Here is a 22,552-nt window from a genome sequence, read left to right as displayed (position 1 = left end):
TAGCATCAAATGTTGCGAAATCTGTTTGGTTAGTTTCGGCACTTCTGTGGCACGGCCCATTGTCTATTACGATGGTTCCATTACAACATTGGTTGACCAACGTATGATAATTGATGAACAGCATACATAAACAGTTATCACTGAACCGCAGTATATTACATTTTGTATTAAGGGCGGCAAACAAGAGTTCACGAACGTATGAATTGAAGCCCGAAGCCGAAAGCGAGGGCTTATTTAATAAAAGTTTGTAATTCCTGTACCACCCTTGGCACACACTATGATTTTGTGATAACGGCCTAAGCCCAGTATTAGGACTACAGACGTACTTTGGGAGTCAACGTCAGTCTGTTTTGTCGTCTAGCTTTAGTGACCGGTACAGGCTTAGTCTTTGAGTGTCTGGTATAGAGGACAACATACATGAACATACAAAATCGTGTTTAGGGGGTTGACAGATACAATCGCCGCTGGCGGACAAACCTTTCAAATAGACTAAGAAACTACCAATAGGTAGATAGTAGATACTGTAGCAAACTGCTTGAAATAATGTACCTAAATACTCCGGTTTGGCGTGTGAAAAGTGCGAGGACAAATGAAACAAACATATTTAAAGCGAGACAATCACGAATTTATTATATTATATTTATTTCCGATGTGTCGACGCAGGGGCAGCACGGTCGCATATTTATCACTTGTCACTATGCCTGTCACGTTCCAACAAGTATGTAAGTGCGAAAGTGACAGGCATACTGCAGCCGCGTTTCAATGGTCGTGGTCTCGAATAACTGTAGTCCCAGCAAACTGTCAAAACAGAGATTTCTTTAACTACTGGATACCGCAACCAGAGGAGCGAAACTGATCCTTTCGGACATTCTCGGCTCCGTTCGGATCAGCATTGCTACGAGCAATTATTACGGTTGGTAGTTATTGACGCTCCTTTGCGTGCACAACCACAGATAAGATTAAGACTTTAATATACTTTAATTTTGACCACCCTAACTAGCCGAAAGGGGTAGTGCCATACATTAGAAAGGGACAGCATAATACGTCCCTGAATCGCTGTCAAATTTCGGTTTTTTAGGAAGTTTCTTTTCTGTACGGTAGTAATACTATTACTTGTTCTGTGCCGCAACACTTACTACTTATATCCGCGCACACGATACACGAATGCTCGATGTGCGCGCGCGCGCGATGTCGATAAAATTATGACGTAAGCAATCATTAATAAGCAATTTTTCACCACACCAACTGGAAAAGGCCCTCTTGATTGTTCAAAAACTAGTGACAAAGTTGCATTTTATCCACATGTGGGGCAAATTAATAAAATGCAAATTTCAATATCAGATTAAGGATGTTTACAGTTGCATTACTTGCAATAAGAATAAATGAAAGAATTGTGTAAATAAATAGTGAATGAACCAACGTTTACTTATTTAACATTGACCTGACCACACCACACTCATCGGTAGAAAGTGAAATATGTTAAACTTTTTCGACTTAAAATACGTAAGTGACCCGTTTTTAATACAATAAAAGTGAATTACTGAGATTGCATCCCGTATTCGAGTCTCAAGTACAAGGAACAGAGTATGCAACATATTTTCCAATAGTGCCTATCTGAAGAACTGATAAAACTAAACGACAAATCTATGTCATACGACAGAGTCCCCGACATGCTCGGCCAAATTTCACCTTCCCATACAAACGGAGTTTCTTTCTCATTTTAAAACTACGTGTTGGATTGTAATAAAACTTTGCAAATATAATGACATGCAGTATATCTATGCCTGTAATTAGTTTTTATTTATAGCTCCAGTTCATAAAACAAACAAAACAGAGAAAAACAAGTTTTATATGAAAAACTTAAATCGCTGTATTTTATTAACTGTGGTATCTGAATCTACACAAACTAATTGCAGGACTAGATATACCTTATCCTATTGTAAGTACAAGTTTCAGAGTATTCTAGCCAGTTATTTTAAAATGAGAGCGTAACTACGTTTGCTTTACGAGCTTGCTGGGGACCCTTGAATAAAAGTACTGAAAAATATATCTCAACTGTAAGGGTGCAACGGAAAAATAAGCCTTAAAGTAAAGTTAATTTAAGCACACTATAAAATGTGTAAGATCCACGCTTACCCTGCCAACACGTCATTCCTAGCCCTAAAAGTTCACTGACTTATTGAAGTTACGAAAGTCCTTTAAGAATACCGGTTGAATTTGTTAGCATGCACGGATCGACCTTACTTGCTGATTGCGTCACATATGACATAACGCCTGACCAACTTATGATGTGTAAGCGTGTGCGAGGTGCATTCGAACTATACAAATTGATCTCAATTTGACACCATATATTGCATTTGAGCAAAAAAAGGAATAAGATCTCTCAAACGATACCAATATTACCGATATCGGCTAATTGACTGATGAGTTTTTTTCTAAATAAACACTGAAAATAGGGGTCATTTTAGCTCTGAATGCGTCGTTTCTAACGCAGAACCAGCGCCATCTGTGTCAACGGCACATGCAATTCCGAGTAATGGCTACTTTTCTCTATAAACTGGTAGCAAAACTATGTATATAGGTCACCACCACCACAGGTAAGCCACCGCCGCGCCATAACATTTTTCGTTACATCTGGTTTTTGAACCGAACCCCTCTACGGGTTTTAAAGACCTTACGTTTCACTTCAAAATGTAAACTGTCGCGATAGCAGAGGACGTTGGTTCGATTCCAGCCTGGAGCACTTGAGGCCTTGGTCGCTTTTTCAGTTCACGTCAAGATTGTTTACCTTTTTTCTAATGCAAAAAAAAACGAACAATAGTGATTACAGACATAGAAGTTTTTGTGGCAAAACCGAGTGCTTGAGAAAATGAAACATCGACAAATAATAACATCGAGAAGTCAGTCATAGATTAATAATTAAAAGTTGTAAATTCTACTTGCTGCAATTTACCGGGAAATTTCAACAATGCAAATCAATTACAAATCCGACCATAATTTCTTAATTACATATATTAAGTATTTAAAAATAGAAACGTAAACTTTAGAATACGGTGTCAAAAAAATAAGAAAACTACCAATGGGTGTATCAAAGAAGATATGGAACGTGTTGTGTATTTCGCGGTAGCTATCTTTTTATACAATGTTAAAAATATCTATAACGCTAAGTTAACAACGATAATAGACATGTCGACATTCAATTTTGTCAATCACTTTATTTTGCCACAAAAACTTCTATGTTTGGTGATTAAATAGATATCAAGTTGTAATATTCAAATGTAGCTATTATTTTCTTTTGACAGATCGGTCCCGCCCATCTAAGTATCTATGAATGGAACACCAACGCAAGGCAAATACAATAGACACAACATACACCTATCTAATAAACACGTTAAGTGCCAACTATTTATAGAACATTTCTAACAAACTCTCAACAAAAGCTTTAGCATGCGATTTTTAATCCGGAGGTCGCGTCGCGGGTTCAAACCCCGGCTCATACTAATAAGTTTTTCATAACTTATGTACGAAAGGGGAGACTGGGTATGGTTGGCTTAGAGGTTAGTTGTCACAGCAGCCATAATAAATACCATGGGTTATCTAAACGAACGAATACACTGAAAGAAATGTTTGCATAACTGTAACAAACATTTTGGTTACTGTTTACACAAAAATTGGGACTTGCGAACTATGTGTTATATGTTACAAAACCGTGTTTGGCTATCAGTGTTCAGTGGCTGGGTATACACTACAAAAAAGTTTTGTAAATGTATGCAAAGTTTATTTTCTTATAACCGTAGTTTAGTTATTTAGTAAAGTTACAAAACCAGTTCGGCTATTTTTTTTTTTCAGTGTAAGTTCATTTACCGGTGTCTAAAGATCGTATGAAACCTCCTCATTCACGTAATGAATGTGGATGAACTTTTTCGTTCGTTTAGTGGTTTAATATGGCCACTGTGACAACCAACCGCTGAACTAACCATCTTTTATATCATTTGATATTTACCAGACGCTTTTCGGTGAAGGAAAACATTGTAAGGAAGCCGGAGTAATCTCAATAAGGCCTAGTTTCCCGTCTGCGTTGAATTATCAGATGGCGATCGCTTGAAAAACTGATGTATACCCTAATTCTTGGGATTAGTTGCCAAGTGAATCTTAAGCTCCCATAAGCCGTGACAAAAAGCCGAGAGAAACGCGAGAAAGATGATGACTCAACGATATTTCCAGACCTCCTAAATATTATTATTATTATTATTTATGAATGCACAGGCAGCTTATAGCTGATATGTGCAAATCAATGTCCTACACTTGTGTTTTTTCCATTTATAAAATGTCTGTCGAGTCTCTTTTTAAAAGAATTCACTGAGGGTGCACTGATTACGGATTCGGGCAAACTGTTCCACACTTTCACTACGCGGTTAGACAGGAAGTGTCGTCTTGGGTTGCTACTACTCTGCGTCCGTGTCAGCTTCAGAGAATGTCCTCTCAGTCTGACACACATATTCCGAGTGAAAATATCACTCAATGCGGGTACGTTGTAGTGTCCTGTAAGTATTTTGTATGTTTCTATTAAGTTACCGCGTCAATAAATCAATTATGCACTTATTATCCTCGTATATTGGTATTTAAATAAAAGTAAACAAACAATTTGTACATTTTCGGGTAGTTATGACATTCATCGGTTAACCAACGAAATACAAAACGCCTGGATATATGTGACTGAAGGACCTGACTTTAACCTACATTATTTGATCATTTGTAATGATTTCATCTGGGTAGAATTTGTTTACTTTTAAATACCTAAAGATACAAAGTGTAGTACCTACCCATAACATGAACCTTAAGGAGCTGACTGTGGAACTTTATTTATTCTATTGTTCCGCCATTTCCCGTATAAAACAGTTTATAAAGAATAATATGATATTTCCCGCATCTCCGTCGTCTAGACTTTTCCGAGGTATCAAAGGATTGCCGAGAACACTTTTATTCCTTTGTTGTCTGCAAACACTATTCCGAGTGGTGTTGGGTTTCAAATCAACTTAATACAGGAAGCTTTAAAAGTAGTTTGGTATTTTGGTTTTGTTGACCGTTTTATTTTAGATAATAAAAGCAGTCATTGGTTGTATAAAAGTGGATTTATTGTGTTAGGATTTTTAATCCAGTGGAAAGCTAGGTAGATGTAGCCACATTACAATTTTGCACGAAAAGCTTTACCGATAAACCGATATATTAGTATGTATAATCACAGTATATTTAGTTTTGACTATATAATTTGATAGTGTTCGACTTTTTTATGCAGCCACAGTTTCATTTGAGAAGTTTCTCTGAACCGCAAAATGGTGTTACTTTTTTTTAAGGAAGTTTTGAATATTTTTTTAATTCATACGAATTGATATTAGGCAGAGCATATTTTATCGGTAAATCGACGTCATGAAATATTGTTTTAAACTCGTATATCAATGAATAAGGAGCAATAGATACCCATTGTTTGGGGCACGTTTGCTCCTATCTACAGTTTACTTAAAGATGCAAAGTTACCCTATTGTGCTACAAATTTAAAGCCTCTCCAAAAAAGGAAGATTATGAAATTGACGTTAGTCAATTCATATACATATTAAAATAGAAATATTATATTTGAATATATTAGACGTTAAGTCATTTTACTGAATTGGAGTATAATTACCCCGCTGGGAGCAATTTGGTTAAGACAATATGTGTTATTTGAGTAATTTCTATCTCATATTATGACCTGGAATCAATATGACTAGATAAGTCAAAAGCCAGAAAAACCCATTGGTATCATTTACACATAAATTATCGTGGTATAAATGTATCGCATTGTTAAGGATAACCAATAAAAACGTGAGATATGATTAACAAAATAGGCACATATGTAAAGACAATCGTAAGGAAATTGCATTGATAATGCTGTAGAGTATGTCATGTGACTACGAGTATCTCAATGTGCACGATATCGTGTTTATGTTCATAACAAGAAACCTCTGTACTCATGGAATAAGCACACAGCAACATTACAACGTTTGAGGGACAGGACTATAACCACAAAATCTAAGTTCGTCAATTGCGGGCATTTTTCTCTGTCACTCTAATTCCGTCTTAGTGAGAGTAAAAGAGGAAGATCCCCGCAATTTGCGAATTTCGGTTTTCACGGTAGGCCCCCAGGGCTCGGAAACCGTTTCGTTCATTCACACGGGAACGAAATTTCGCTTCCGTTTGCGGTTACCAGATAAGGAACAGTTACTATTCTATTGAGTTACATTTTTAAGCCAAATTCATTCGTCTTTCGTTGTTATGGATTGAAATAATGGGGTCAGCGGGTACGGGACCCGCATTGCACGGCTCCACATTCGTGGCCGAGGGGGATCAAGCGTTTCTGATCCCCCTCGATTGTGCGGGTGTCCTGGCGCCAAGCCGGGGCTGCCGGGGAGCGCTATGGTGGAATGTTCTCGATCCCATGGCGCTCTCGCAAACGGCAAAGAGGGCTAAACGCCGGAGTGTGTTTAGTGGGTAGGGCCAAGTTCTCCCCCCCCTCATCAGGAGAGTGGGGACAGGAGCGAGTCCCCCCCCCCATCATGGCCTTCCCGCGGCTGGGGGGACGGTGCGTATTTTTTTTTTTGAATGAAATTTCTGTGGTTTCATGGTGGATCGGTGAGACAGGACAGAGACGACGTCGCTTATGCATTTCAGATGAATTTAAGAAAGTTTACGTAATTCTGAGAATCGCGGGGACGGGACGGCTACACCTACAATACCACCCACCCACGACGACGCGCAGATTTGTCAAGTCTAACCATTAATAATATGAAAATACAAGTCAAGGCACGCGTCTTCATGAATGACACGATCTATAAGCCTCCAAAATACCTTCTTTAAAGACGAGCTTTGGCTTAAAGATGTCTTAAACTGTTTGGACGCTAAGTTTAATCTTTTATTCGTAAAATTAGAATATTATCTTCAGTGAGGACAATAAGTCTATAAGCTGAAGGGGTAAAGCTACACGATTTAAATATATGTTTGTTTAAAAATTACAGAACAATTATTTACATGAATTGTTGGTAGAGGCAAATCTAGAAATTAGTTGCAATGATTTTGAGATCTCTCTGAACAGGGTTCGAGAATCTACACCTACGGAGACCCAAGTCTCTAACAGGTATTAAAGAACTCAAGTTTTGTAATATTTAATTATTAAAGTATTCACCCCTAACCCAGTACCCTAAACTGACGAGCGTGTATGAGGAATGTTATGAAAGTGAAGAAAGCGAATGAGGTATGTCAGGATCGTAGCAAGTGGAAATCCGTGGTCTCTGCCTATCCCTCCGGGAAATAGGCGTGATTATATGTGTATGTGTAAGTATTCATTCAAAACATTGAGTTAACTGTATTCTTAGAATCACCCCAAACTAGCGTCTCCCGAGCGTGGGCGTCTTGTCAACTCTATGGCTGCTGCTCGACGCAACATTGGTGCAACTGCGCAGCGACGCCATTTTCAATAGCGCTGACTAGACGCCGACGCTCTAGTGCGGGGTGGCACTTACAGACATGGACTGGAGACATCAACAGCGTTATTCATAAACACTTGTCAAGTCTAACAAGCCCTTCATTGTCCTTATCTGCCTTTTTGAAGTATGTGTGTTGTTAGAAAGGGACAAAGATTTACCGAGTTTTATAAATAGTCGACGTCAAACAAACAAGCTTCTCTTACTGCTAGACTACCTGTATAACCGCGAAAATCGAAGTTCGTCAATTGCGGGCATTTTTCTCTGTCACTCTAATTACGTCTTGTGAGAGTAAAAGCGAAAGATCCCCGCAATTTGCGAATTTCGATTTTCGCGGTAGTCCCCCAGTGGTCTCTGTGCATTTACGGGAATTATCGTTTAAAGTATTTGTTTATGATGTTGACTTTATGGCGCACTTTCTTTTATTATATCATAGCAACGCTCAAAGTCAAAATCTGGTTATATTACAAAATCGTATAAAACTTCTTATAGTACGGTTCCAAAAGTAAAATTTTACTCTAAATTATCATGATATGGCCACTCTACAATCAATCTCTACTCTGGCGGCAGAACATAGCAATAATACTCCTTATTGTCAGGCTGACAATAACACGGTAAAGTTTCCTCCTATCCCCAAATTTTCACCTATCACAGATTCGCGTCAAGTTAAAAGCAACAATACCATCCGACGAGCACCTTTTCCTCGAGTCTTTTGTTCGACGGCAGAGGCTACCGGCTTCAAAACGTCTAACATTATCGTAATTTACTCGGTACGTAAGTCTTTTTCGTTTCAAAAGGTACACAAAGCTTTAGTCCTATATAAACGCCCGATTCTTACTGGGCATTAATTCCTATTGCGTATAAAGTGCAGGTGAGTCGAAGGCCTAGAATAGAATAGAATTATTTTTATTCGTGTACATAAACGAGACAAATTACACAATATAACAAAATACATAGAAAGTATAAAGTGCCACGAAATGGCCTCATCTCAGCATATTACTCCCGAATGGTTAAATAGGAAAACACAGCACCAAGTTTCAACAAAACGACTAAATTAAATAAGGATTATTTATATAAATCAAATATACATAATAACACTGTATCGGTCCGGTCCAACCATATCGTGGCTGAACATTATAGCTGCATATGCAACAGAGGTCCGGGCGTTAGTCCATATAAACGTAGTTACGTTTGTATGGAGATCCGAGCTTGCTGGGGACTCGGGGAACTTCAGGGAGCGTTCGACTTGCCTAAGCTGGGTAGGTAAGTAATGGGAATGTCGCACCTATCCTAACCTATATTTTTGAATAGACCGTGATGGGTCGTTCTCGTAAAAAATGGGATAATCGTTAATGGTTTTCTGATATTTATTATCCGAAAATTTGACGGGAATTTCCACAGAGTAATATTTTTATGTAGACAAAATTCTTCCACACATACAATGCCGTACTAATCATATTTATAAATCATGGAAATGCTGATTTGGATAAAAGTGGACGTTATTTTCCCGAGTACGGTCTTATTATTAAAGCCATACACGCGTGTTAAATATGGGCCATTTGATTTATGTTATTTTATTTCTACTTAGTAACACGAGCTCTTTCGATGCTAATAATAAAATCATATTAGGGTCGAAACAATTAAATATTTGTTTCTGACTTTTATGAGTTAGTTTGTTCCGCGTATTTAAGTATTTATATATCATATATATCGATGTCTAAGTACTCACAACGCAAGCCTTCTTGAGCTTGCCGTGGGGTTTAGTAAATCTGTGTAATAATGTCATATAATATTTATTTATTCAATAGGAGATAGTGTCAATTTTCCATAGATTATTCGATCATTTGATTCCGTTGTCGTCATACTAAGTGTATGAAAAATTGTAACGGAATTGAAATAATAATCTAGGGAGCCTTTTTTATTACAAGCTTTTATTTAACTTGCCCTGTTAGTATGTATGTTAATTTGTTAGTGTCAAATCTTGGAAGCTAAATTTGACCCACTTGCCGATTTCCGATTGAGCTGAAAATTTGCATACCTATATATGTAAGTCGGATGACAATACACTATTATGGTACCGTCGAGCTGATCTGATAACGGATACAGGAGGTGGCCATAGGAACCCTGTGATGACACAACGCAACCTAATTGTGTTTAGGGTTTCTAGAATTGTCTCGATGAGTTTTAGTTGCCTGTGGTAAGAAAAGTACAGTCGGCAAAAAAAGCTTGTACCAAAAATTGTCTAAAACTTATTCTATGAGGATCGAAAGAGCTCGTGATTCTAAGTAGAATTAATATAAAAGTGTCCAAATTAATGAAATAAGTGTAGTATACAACGTTACTTAAATGGCCCATATTCTCGTTATTGTTTTGTATGTGACCGAGCTATGTATTCGTCCGAGGCGAGTTTGTATTTTGATTGCCCCCTTTGATGTCTATTTGGATCCGTTTCCGATTTCTGTGTTTAATCACGGAACGTAATCAGAACATTAATCGGGGGAGACACGTGACATGGTTGTACAATCATCACGCCTTTGCTGGGGGCATAAGGGTGACGGAGAGCGACAAGACCATTCCAGACAATATCTACCACCCATTACCACCAGACATTATCTAGACACGCGAGAGCGTGTCAACCAGACAATATCTAGACACGTGGCAGCGTGTCAACCAGACAATATCTAGACACGAGGCAGCGTGTCAACCAGACAATATCTAGACACGTGGCAGCGTGTCAACCAGACAATATCTAGACACGCGGCAGCATGTCAACCAGACAATATCTAGACACACAGCAGCGTGTGAACCAGACAATATCTAGACACACAGCAGCGTGTGAACCAGACAATATCTAGACACGGCAGCGTTTAAAACAGACAATATCTAACACGCAGTAGCGTGTCAACCAGACAATACCTAAACATGCGGCAGCGTGTAAACCAGACAATATCTAGACACGGCAGCGTGTAAAACAGACAATATCTAGACACGCGGCCGCGTGTCGAGACTGTCGAGTCAAGTTCAAAAGAAGAGAACTGGCGACACAGCGGCCGTGTGTTTTACCAACCAATTGATTCCACTTCTGACTCCTGTGTAACTCAAAAACTATTAAACATAGACATATTAAATTTAGTTCATTTCTTAAGAGTTATAATTAATAGTATAGGGCTCATGGCGTTAATCCATACTAATGCTAGGTAGTTTTCCTATTATACCTTACCTTCTCGTAATGTGTGAGCTAGTTTACAAAAAATTGGTCAAAAAAGGGTAGGTAAATATATAAAATAAAATGAGTCCATAATTTGTAACCGGTGAATACATTGCACGGTCACATACAAAACAACAACGAGAATATGGACCATTTAAGTAAAGTTGTACATCAAGCCAGTTCAACAAGTATTTAAAAGTATCAAGGAAGGAATTTGGCACGTGTGTATTTTAAATTAATTTTCTAACAACAAATCAAAATATTCAAGTCATGAGGAACTTCAGGGTTTAGGCACTTAATTTGTTTTGAATATTACAACTGTTTTCTAATTCATTTGAGCTGTAAAACTGTCGTGCCGATGTAAGTCGACCGTCCGCGGTAAACCTAAGGGTCGCCCAGGGAATTCGTCACATAGCTTCGATACCCAACAACCTACACTAATTTAGGGACTCTCTAAAACAATCTAACCTCACTTGAACGATACCCTTAGAGAGGGATGGCGTAATAATAGACATACATTCCTCCCGTTCCCTCTAACGCTATTCAGAAACATAAATTCAATACAAATCTCTCTAAACATATCACATTCGAATACATGTGACTGAGTTTTAGAGAGAGCCAGCGCGCTACAAATTCGTGTCCGTGATCATTTTTAGACGTAATAGACTGAGTAGAAAATAACGCTCAAAAGCACTTAAGACATTTTCCGACAGTTTTCCGCTTGAAGCAAAGGCCGATGCGGCAAAGTTACATTTGCACTCAAGCGTAGAGAAACTGTTTTGGCTTTTGTATATTCTTTACATTGGATGTCGGCAGGAATAATGTTGTCGTGGCTATGGGATATTATGGTTAGCCGACTGAGCTTGATAGTTGATAGCATGTTGTTTATACACAGATATTCGGGTAACAAGTCTATTGTCAATTTTATGCGTCATCTCATCGTTTCTGTTTTATACGGTCACAATTTGTGGACAACCATAACTCTGTATCTTTAGGTATTTAAATAAATGTAAATAAACGATTTTTACATTTTCGGGTAATTATAACATTTGTTGGTTAACCAGCCAAATACAAAACCGCCTGGATCTGTCACTGAACGACCTGTCTTTAACCTACATTATCTGATCATGTAATGTTTTCGTCTACCCTCAACTAGTTTGAGGGTAGATTAAGTTTACTTTTATTTAAATACCTAAAAATACAGAGTATAAATTTATATTTATTTAGTCGTAATATCTGCTAAAGCTGACGGCTCTGGGTCCGAATTGAAACCTAATAGAGATGAATATTTAGTGATGAGCAGATATATTATCTACTTTTACTGTTTATGAATATCCGCAGAAAGAAGTTGGTGGTGATAGATGTGTGGTGTTTAATCCAAATGGGGAGGGGTACTATTAGTTAACGGCACTTAAATTTAACTACGAGGTTTATTATGCAGCTAATATAACGGTTACAAAATTAATATTTGTATGCAATTTTCTTATATCCAATTTTATTCACAATAGAGTTGTTAAAAAAAAACTCGAGCCTTTCGAGTCTACATAAGAAAAACTCAACTTAGTTTTATTTACGTTTTTAGTTTTTCAGTATTAAAACTCAAATAAAAACTTTTATAAAACTTTGTATTTTAAACGTAACATCATGGTTTTAAATTTTATACTTTAATAACGAATCAAGTGTGTAGACAAGTGTGTTTAAGTGTGAAAAAAAAATGGTTTAAATCGTGAATCTATAAAAAAAATACTCAATTCATTGCAACTGACAAATCTGTAATAATTCGAGTCTACTAAAGAGTACAGATCTACTAGTTACGGGAAGTTTCAATAAAGTTCTCAGAAATTTAAGGATCAATTCACAATACACCAAGGAAATTTCCATTTTGGAAATGAAAAAAATCGTTTCTCACACGAAAATGTGAAAGTTTCCGACATGTTTCCATTTCACAATTTTGGTAACTTTCCGACGGCATTACATATTTACAATAATTACTAATAATTGATATTAATAATTCCTCATAGACCTTTCGTGCACGGAGCACTCATGATTAACTCCGCGACGTCACTGTTCACACGCCGTTATGTCACGGTTCACATAATGCCGAGTGAAAGTGGTGTGGTGGGTACGGCTAATCGGGTAAAATCGGCTGTGTAGCGGGTTGGCGCGATCTCTATTGTCTGGTGAAAAAAATAATCTTTAGCAGAAAAGAACTGATTTGACATAATCTTTAACAAAGACTTACTTCACACAATCTTAAGGCACCGTAGGTGTAGGTTCTTCTCTCACTCTTACTGAGTTTAAGCTTAACGTGGTTCGCTTTCCATACAAAAAACAGTTGCCTTTTATTAAGTCATTACACATTATTACTACATAAATACTTGCGCATCTATCTACTTTCGTATATTAGTTTGCGCTAAATTGATGGAAAAACTTTGTTTCATACAGAAATCACGCAAAAAAAAGTTATATTTTTTATCAATGTAACACCAAGATAACGTTTTGTTGCGTGATTTCTGTATGAAATAAAAAAAATTCTATCAATTTAGCGCAAACGAATATTCGAAAGTAGATAGATGCGCACATATTTATGTAGTAATAGTATGTAATGATTTCATGAAACGCAATTGTATTTTGTATGGAAAGTGAACCACCTTAAGATAGCTTTGCGTGCCAGGGATCGCAAAGATCATGTTTTTGGATGTATTATTTCTGTGTTCTTTATTCTGAGTTCGATTAAATATAACATTGTTCGTTTTTAGAAGTCATAACTTATAAATTTTTAATCTTTGTGTAAAATTGAATACAAATTAAGGTGCGTTTTAGGCCTATGTTCGTGATTTTTTTCAACAGAGTAAAAGTCAAAATATCAAGATTCGAATCGATAAAGTTACTAAAAACAAGCCTAAAGATTGCTAATCAAATTTTTAGTAACTGTGTAGCACAACGATTTTTCAAAAACTCCACTCTTTGAACATACGGTTCCTTAAACAAAAAAGAAATGACTACCAAACAGTTAAAAAAAGTCCTAATTTTAAGGCCTTTTTCAGCACAATTCCAATTTTATTTCACAAATTCCATTTTTAAGCTCTCAATCACCAGATTCTATATTTGCTACTTTCCAAACAAAAGCACATGGTGATCTAAATCACTCTATATGTGCCCCTAACATTTAAAAAGTTCTCTCGCTTTATCCATCCAGCTAGGATCCCATTATCATATATTATTTTTATATCCCTACAGTGTGTCCCTAGCCATTGGACAAAGCCGAAATGTACATATGCATTAGGGTATTTAGAACCAGTGTACAAAGTAGCATAACAACCGGTGTAGCGGTTTCGAAGAAATTAACAAATTACCATATAATACTTTGGAGCAGCCTGTGTGTTATTAGCTCCTAAGGTAATATCCTAAAAGAATAGTATGGAACCTTCTTCGACCTTTTTGATTATTATTTTTATTTATGACACTTATAAGCTTCTGACTTTTGAAAAATGTCATCATTATCAAATATTTCGAACAAATTGTCAAAAACACTGCCAAAGATTAACACAGTGTGTTCTTTTTGTTATCGATTTATTGCAAATAACTTTTGTTCGAAAAAAATAATTTTTTATCCTTTGTTCTAATTTAAAAAAATATTAACGACATAGCATTCCTGAGAAGTAACGTGGGATTTCAGGGTTTGTCCAATGGCTAAGGTCACCCTGTATGTAGAACCTGCACAGAGAATCAGTATTTTGCACTACGAGTTGTTGTGTTAACAACAAGCCATAGAAGCGGAGCGTGAATCTCGCGACCTAAACGCTTAAGCGCCATGAATTTTACGGCGCTTACGACGTTTTGGTCGCGTGCTACAGGTTGCAATTGTGACAATTTCATTGTTTGGAATGACTTCTTTATAGTAATAATAAACTCAATTTTCCAAAAACGTTCCAGCTGGTAAGTTGGTAAATTATAAACGTCAACGTGATAGGCAAAAGATGCTGACATGAACAAAAGTTAAGAGAATATTAATTAAATATATGTAATATGTAGTATGTCATGCAATTTGTATTAGCTTGTTCAGTAGCTCAAGCCTTGGTCTTCTTTGAACTCTGGTCTGGACCATTTTCTTATGTTATGTTTTAATACAGTATGAGGAAACAGATTTAATTAGTTATCTTGTAATTATATTTATTATGAAATTTTGATAGATCGTTATACTTGCATTTTATTATACACCGTGTTTTTTTTGATTTCCGTTAATTTCAAGGGTGCATTCCTAAGCTTAAATTAAGTAAGTTTCATAAAGACATCGGTATTTTAATTACAATTAGTGTGTACATTTGCTACTAAACGTAATTACTATCTCGGACGATTGATGCTCGAAATGACATTGATATGTCACAGTTTTCAATTGTTTGGTTGAATTCTTGAACACTATATGCAACATTTAATTACTTTTTATATAAATAAAAATTTATTTATATTTTTTATTTAACTATGCCATTTAGTTTCCTTAAACTTATCCATACCCCGGAGTTAACGGAATTCAATAAAAACACGGTGTATTTCACTCCATTTCATTCCTTTTAATCCCACACTCCATACTTTCTGGGAAATACCAAATAATCCTTTGTATTAGTGATAAGAGCTGGGGGCCTACCGCGAAAACCGAAATTCGCAAATTGCGGGGATCTTTCTCTTTTACTCTCACTAAGACGTAATTAGAGTGACAGAGAAAAATGCCCGCAATTGACGAATTTCGATTTTCCCGGTAGCCGCCCTGTTCGCTACGTTCTCCACGTTTCTATTGGTGGTGACAGATTCTAATAGTAACGAGCCTGCATTCCGATCCGATTGGAATACTTTAAAATTATCAAACCGGAAACACGTAACGAGACCGTTTTTTGCATATATTGCACATGCACATACAGCGGCATTGCTGCAATAACTTGAATGGGCACGAACCATGCTTGCTAACATACTGACACAAGTCTATTTAGTCTCACACGCGACTTTAGTATCTATTGCTGGAGAGGCTAATGATCGTATATGATTTATAATTGTTACATATCTGCCGTGGCTTATTTTTCAAAAGTGTTTTTCAATAAATACACATCAAAATCCCTTACCTTCTTTCTAATGCTAAATAAACGGACTAAACAGTCGCCGTGGTCAAAACCGGCCAGGGCAGTATGATGACTATGACTACATACCGACTTTCTTTTTACAAAAAATATCCTACTAAATACTTGAACATCAAATTAAACTACTATATGTTTTTGCATTATCAGGGATGATGGCAAGAGGCCTGATGGGATGTCCTTGGTTCCTTGGAGCTTGGGACGGATGTTAGTGTGGGATGCTACTGCCTAGACACACTGGCACCGTCCCACCTCCAACGGACTAATGTAAAAGCGGGCGCAGCGGCGGAAAGAGCCGAAATTTTGAAACGTAATACATATAAGAGCCTCGGTAGAGAGTACCATTTTGTACAATTTGGAGTTGAAACTCTAGGTCCAAGGGGGCCCAGCGCTCACAATTTTTTTGGAGAAATCGCGAAACGTCTGGTTGACGTAACTGGTGACTGAAGAGCTGGCGGCTTCCTCACACAACGTATCAGTATAGCGATACAACACAGAAATGCCGCCAGCATCCTTGGTACAATGCCTCAAGGGCCTATTTTAGATATAAGCTAGTTATACGAATCATCTGTATATATCCATTATGTATATTGTAAATTAATTTCTCTATATGTTTTTTTTTCTTTTGTTACATGATTATACAACTTATTAAATATGAACTTTCATATTTCTTATTTTTCTTCTGGCATCTTCAAATGTAAATAAATACAATTACTAGAGTATCATCGGAAGGTTTCCAAAATTGCAAAACTTCCAGATGAATTTTTTTTTTGAAATTGCTCAAACTTTTGTAAATTTTCCATTTTGATAATAAAAGATTTTTTATAAAATTTTCGAAATGTTTTCCAACTTTCAATCAGTTTTCTAGAACTGGTTGTTATTTTCATAACGGTAAGACAAGTAAGGTATTACTACCTTGACCTTACGGTCCAACACAATGTTTATTAATATCATTAACCAAGTTATTGATTAATTTAAGTTGATCTCATTTGTATTTCTTACGTTATTAAATTTGATTGGGTTTAATGTAAGTAAATGAAATCCTACATTATAAAAAACTCTATTAGTTTATTAAAATTCCTGACATTTTCATATTTCGGCTGAATTATAAACGGCCAAAATTCCTGACGTCTGGTAACCTAACGTGGTGGGCAACGTGATCAAAATGTCAACAAAAAGGGATAGTAAAAGGTTATGCCACAATATGTATCTCTGTTCACAGAACTCGAGCAGCCGATGACTTAATACTTGCAAATTTATACCAGCCGGATTGACAAGATCACCATTAATTTAAAAGAAGATTAAGTAATAAAATACAGGTTTATTCGTAACAATTTTGCTCGACCTAAACTACTGCAAACTGAGTTATTTTTGAGTTATTTTCATTCGTATATATATGCGAAAATGTACTTCGTATTTTGTGTTTTTTAATGTACAAATAATTAGTAAAGGAAATACTAGGTAAGTGAAGTTCCACCTACAGTAAGTAGGGACATATATTTATTTGACAATAGTATGGCCATGCAAATTTTTTTTACAATTGAACAATTTGTATTGCCATGAATTGTTAAGTTTACTTATTAAAAAAAGCTCGTTTTTTAAATATTCCTGTACAATCTCATTTATTATTAAACTATTTAGATATAGGTAAATTTAACAGTCGGCTAGCGACGATGACCAAACTTGAAGTTAGACGTGATGCGTTTAAAAAGTAAGCCAGGTGTAACCATAGCTACAGTACGTGTATAAATTAAAAAATGTCCTTCGGTCAATGTCGCGAAAGTCACCCTGCAGGGAGGGTACTTAGTGCCCAGTGAAAATATTTTTTTCGATACTTAATAAGTTATTTAATATTCTGAATAATTTTGCCGTCATTATATCTCCATGAATAATTAAGTATATATTTTGATAAAAAATCCGTCACCTTGATTATTTACTGGAAATTTCTCTGAACGGTAGAAATTGAATCAAATAAATTTTATATTACTTACATTAGTTATAAATTTCATGTTCCGGTTTTATTTTTAGACAAAAATTAGCTACGCGCTTAACGAAATGTATTCGATTTATCGTTTGGTTAGGTATGGTTAAAATTCGCTTTGCGACTACATTATGATAAAAGAATATAAACAGCTTTCTATTACCTGATTAACAATTAACATATAAAGAGTACAATATTTTAATATTTACAATCTTAGCTGCCGTTATCCTAATGAGAAAGTCTTTGAGTAATTAAATCAAAACGTCCGTAATTACTAAGCATCTAATATCTGCCTCACAAAAGGTAAAGTTAAATAAGGAATCTCAAGTTGAAATAAGTTATTCCCTGTACCAGACCGTCACTCAGAGTGGAGAGGACTTCAAAGTAAAAGTTTACTTTGCTATTATAATTACGAATAAAACAAATTAAAAGTTTTCATTACATATCTAACATGCTTAAAATAACAGGCAAAATACAATGAAACACTCGCAGGAAGCCGTTAAAAAAAATTAAACTTACGTTGATGGTTGTTCACAAATACCGTTCGAGTTTAAACGCGGCTGAAAGGAATCGTCAGGGTCTGTTCACTGAGTGATACTGACGCCAGCGCAGGTGAAGTGAACGCCAGTCACCACTCTTGTTTCGCTAGTACTAACCGACCAAACCACGCACCTGGCCGCCCCCAAGATAAAACACTAATTAGACACCTCCGCAATTCCGCAGGTGTGTATCTTTGTCGTGTGCATTGAACTTTGCGTTCATTTGAATGAATTGTCATGCTCATCGGCGGTACGCGTCTTACATTTTTAATGCAACGGCTTTTTTCCATTTCGTTCTCAAAGTGCAATAAGCGGGAAAGCGAGTGTTCTATTTTCAACTTTCGTACATTAGCTTAACGGTTTATTTTTAATATTTTGTTTAGTAATATACTTATTTGTGACTTACGGTGTTTTCTATTCAGTTAGCTGGAACAATGAACATTTATTCTGAACATATAACTTAGAAGATAGAGACAGTTTGTATAACTTTATCCGCTTCTGTTTGTTCATTCGAAATATAATAGACTCAATCATTTGGTGAATATCTTATCTTACCTTACTGCGTAAGCAATTTAATTTATTTTAAACATTTAATTATTATGAAGTTGCAAAAATAAAATTACCTACTTCACGACGCCATAGGGCATTTTCTAGCAGCTGTTTTTCTTCAATTGTCATCTGACATCCCATATCAGATCGGCCAATTTGAAAATAATACTACACATAACTTTTAAAACTAAGGTGCAATGCTGTGTGCATTTTTAAAAGCATTGCAAAATAGACGTACTGTGATAAATTAGCTTTCTTCGTCTAAGATAAGTATGATGCTTATAGAGTGGTTGATTATTTAGTCGAATCAAGTTGCTCAGTCAAAACGATTAGTCAATAATGTTTGCTGCTGCTTGCTGTATGTACTATTTATTTATTTTTTGCGACAATAAATTACTTTTTATTTATTTTTATTTTATGTATTTATTTATAATAATTTAAATTGAAATCGTTTATTGCATATTACATATGTAGATGCACAGGTGTAGCTGCTATGTAACGTGTCTTAAACATAGTGTTAGAAATGTAAAATAATTTATATAATTATTGTCAAAACACCGTTTGTCATCAAACTATTTCTATTTTTATACTAGTTGTTAATATTTATAATAGCCGGGTTTGTAAACGTGCCCTAACTGACAGCCCAGCTGTAATGGGCGCGGTCTGTCAAGAGAGCTTCCCGCGCCAACGTGAGCGTCGGTCGTCGGTCTTAACATTATCATGTATACTTATACTTAACTTAGAAATAAATTAATTAATCAAACATTTTTTCACATAATTTTACTTCTTTCAATAGTTCCACAGAGGGTAACATCTAATAATGAATTAATTTTCTTCCATTTTAATAATATCTGATATGCAAATAACAACAACAATACAAATTTACAATCGCGACTCGAGAGAAATATGATTGAATGGAAAAGTCTGCTTAGGACGTAAGGTCAAAAGTTATATCTAGGTCACATTTAAATTAAACCTAACGGTATCACTGAACAAAATTGGTGGCTAAGTTAGCTAGTCACCGAGTAACTTTTTCATATGTGGCCAGTTACTGGCAACTTACCACGAACAACAGAACTTCTACAATCGCTTTTCCCGGTTAACCTTTGTTTATATTTCTGACCGAGAACTTTCCATTTATTCCACTTCTGTTTGCAGTTGCACTGTTTCGTTTGTATTTCATGTTCCGTGTAAATACTGGCCCGAAACAATGCAGAGATTCGAAGTTTGAATTGAATTGAAGCAATTGTTTGTCTGCCTGTCTGCGCTGTTACATAACGGTTCTTCCTAGCCGGGAGATCAAATAACACACTGAAAAAAATATGGTCTATCGCATAGATTTATAATTAGCCTAGATGCCTAGTCTGTACATCCCTAGTGAAGCCATTTCGAGTACGACATTATGTCGCCCTCGTGTCATCGTATCCGAACGGCCCTCGCAGTACTCAAGGTCGAGTTAGTTTGTGTACACCTCCCGGTTATAAATTAAAAAATACAAGAAAGATGGTTGTTTGTGCGGTGAATGGGTGTCACAACACATCAGTGAATAAAAATCAAACCGCCTGATATAACATTTCACGCGTAAGTATCCAGTTTAATGTGATATATTTACGTAATTGTAAATACAAAAATCCCAATTTTTGTCAGCCGCCATTACTTATAAATGTTGCCAGGTGATATGAATCTTTTTTCCTCCAAATGAGGCATGACGATTACATTGATAAAAAAATAAAATTAATATGCTTACTTTAAGTTCCTTGTATGACTATAGAAAATATTCTTTTTAGTTTTTCATTCTTTTATTTCAAATTATGTTTTGTCTTTTATAAAATTACAGTTTAAATTCATATTTTTATTTTGAGTGATATTCGTTTTAGATTTTCGACTGATCCGCTTCTGTCTGCGAGATGGTTGGAAAAAATTTGATTAAATAGGAACGATGCAATATGGAAACCGACTAAACATAGTCGAATATGCTCTCGCCATTTTGATGAGCAAGTAAAGTAAATTGTATTTGTGGAACACAGGTGTTACAGTTAAGGTCTGTAAAAACGAAACGCAACTGTCACTGTCGCACTTATATGGAAGACTGATAGAGAGACACAAAGCGTTTCGTTGTCGAAGCAATAGCGATTGCAACCTTGGCTAGGCCGGCGGGTACAATTACTAGTACTGACGATAAATAGTTATTTGTTTTACAAGAAGGAAAGTTGTTGTTTAACCGCTCGTGCTAATTAGCAATATTATCGAGCTAGATAAAGATCCCAAAATTTCTAAAAATGGAATCTTGAGCGTTGCGAGAGTTTCAAGTTACGAGAGTTAACAATTTTTGCCCCAAGTGAAACACAAAACTTTTCACCACACCAACCCGAAGAAAATATTAAATGTAAGATATCAAATAAAATCAAACCAAATCGAATCCAAATGATCGTCATTAAATATTTATCATTTAAAATCATTATTCCAAAGTCAATTCTACCAGCAAAAAAATAAACGTTTTTTATTTAAACATTATTTCACAAAGTACAGAAATGCATGCAGTCCTTAAAAGAAACCTTGAAAGCTTTTGCTATAAATTTAATATCTACATACAAACTCCCAAATGCTTGATAGCCAAGTATAAGGATGTGGTTCATGTGGTTAAAATCCATCTACTTTAAGGGGAATAAATGAACTCTGGCAACCCGTTTTTGTATATATGTGTGTGTCGCTGAGCGTAAGACACGAGCGTCGCACGCACACATCGATCGTGTTTCGGCTTCATTTTGGCAGATTAGCCTTATGACGACTAACTGTCTATGTGTGATAGGTCAGTGGTCTATCGAGTACACATAGTGAATTTCATTAAGATTAACTGCTTTACAAAATATCAACAAATATTTGAAAACAGTAAAACACATAACAGTAAAGTTGACATTTCTAAGTATTGAAAAACAAACAATAAAAATAAACGAGCAGTCACTACATTTTAGCTATTAAAAACAGTAAAATTTACAGTCTCTTTGGAACAGTAAAATTTACTGTTAATGCAATTTCAATTGTTTTAAACTATAGTTAGACCAAGACTAGTTTACAACTATTTTGATAGCACATACACTGCAAGTGTTATTTTAAACGTCAAACATCTATCAAATTATGACGTATAAATAACACTTGGACTACTTACGTGTGCTATCAAAATCGTTGCAGACTAATCTTGGTTTCACTCTATGAAGTTTAAATTTTGAAGTTGTGATCTCCATTTTGCTCTTGCGGTTGATAATCTTCATCACTGCAGGGCTAAGATGGGGGTAATTTTGTTTATAGTTAAACTATTTAATATTTATGTTATTTCTACTCAGAATGACGAACTATTTCGATCCCAATAGGTGGTAAGTATACATTCTAAGTTCCTTTGCTTCCGATACCGTCACTGTGAAAAATAATATGTAGTCTGGTACGATACATGATTACTGGTACACTAATGATAAGACATGATAAACGAAACTCGTGTCACAAACCATTGGTGGCATCATGGTTCCATTTATATCACTTGTCACTATGCCCGTCACTTTCGCACTTACATACTTGTTAGAACGTGGCAGGCATGGTGACAAATGATAAAGAGCCGACCATCATAGCCCTACTGGGCCCCC

The 22,552-nt window shown here is 35.9% G+C and overlaps 1 protein-coding gene across 1 annotated transcript in view; it reads right to left on the bottom strand.

Moving 5' to 3' along the window:
- The window catches only part of LOC133524522 (protein obstructor-E-like), an 83,417-nt gene extending 64,936 nt beyond the window's left edge, over positions 1-18,481 (bottom strand). The window contains exon 1 of the mRNA XM_061860606.1: positions 18,349-18,481. The gene's annotated coding sequence lies outside the window, so the exon portion shown is untranslated. The remainder of the gene's footprint in view (positions 1-18,348) is intronic.
- Positions 18,482-22,552: the final 4,071 nt, after the last annotated feature.

The sequence above is a fragment of the Cydia pomonella genome, chromosome 1, assembly GCF_033807575.1.
Source record: "Cydia pomonella isolate Wapato2018A chromosome 1, ilCydPomo1, whole genome shotgun sequence".
NCBI classification, from domain to species: Eukaryota; Metazoa; Arthropoda; class Insecta; order Lepidoptera; family Tortricidae; genus Cydia; species Cydia pomonella.
The sequence above is the reverse complement of the archived record's forward strand: the minus strand, read 5'-3'. Positions and strand labels throughout refer to the sequence as shown.